Consider the following 762-nt stretch of genomic DNA (forward strand, 5'->3'; position numbering starts at 1 on the left):
ATATATATATATATATATATATATATATACTTCGATGAGAGGTTGTGTTAACTACATGAAGGGATGGTTTCAACCAAGGAAATACTGGTTTAATATCTAGTATTGGGGGGGGGGAGGTTAATTTCCTTAAAATAATAGGAATATATATAAAAATATATAGTTTATATTCATATAAAAAGGAAAAAGAAAATGGAGATTGAGAAGTTAATAATTGTTTATTTTTAACAGCAAACTAATCATCATCCCTTACAGCTGTTTCAATTAATACTCAATAAATATTAGGTAAATATTAAATTTATATGACGTGGGCATAATATCTTCAGAGGAAAAACAATATCCCCTAGGATGTTTTATATGTATTTATGGATTCATTATAGCAGACTGGATGATACTGTTTATGACTTGTATTGTTATATGTTCGGGCGAGGGGTTTGCAGGTTGATTGGAGATAAGATACAGGTAAATAGAATTAGATAAGGTAGGTAAATAGAATTAGAACAGTAAATGAATAAATAAAAGGAGGAGATGGCAGAAATGTAGATATAAATATGGTAAGTTTATAGTTAATAAAGAATGGAACAAAACGTGCCATTCCTAAAGTTGAAACAATATACTAGCTAACTTATCGACTCTACTGGTGGAAATTGTCAAAGGTCCTAAGGAGCATTTCCCTACTTGGATTGTAAGAGAAGTAGTTATATGAAACACTTTAATTTCCACCACCTCCCTCTCTCTCTCTCTCTCTCTCTCTCTCTCTCTCTC

This window comes from Octopus bimaculoides, chromosome 1 (genome assembly GCF_001194135.2).
Source record: "Octopus bimaculoides isolate UCB-OBI-ISO-001 chromosome 1, ASM119413v2, whole genome shotgun sequence".
Classification (NCBI taxonomy): domain Eukaryota; kingdom Metazoa; phylum Mollusca; class Cephalopoda; order Octopoda; family Octopodidae; genus Octopus; species Octopus bimaculoides.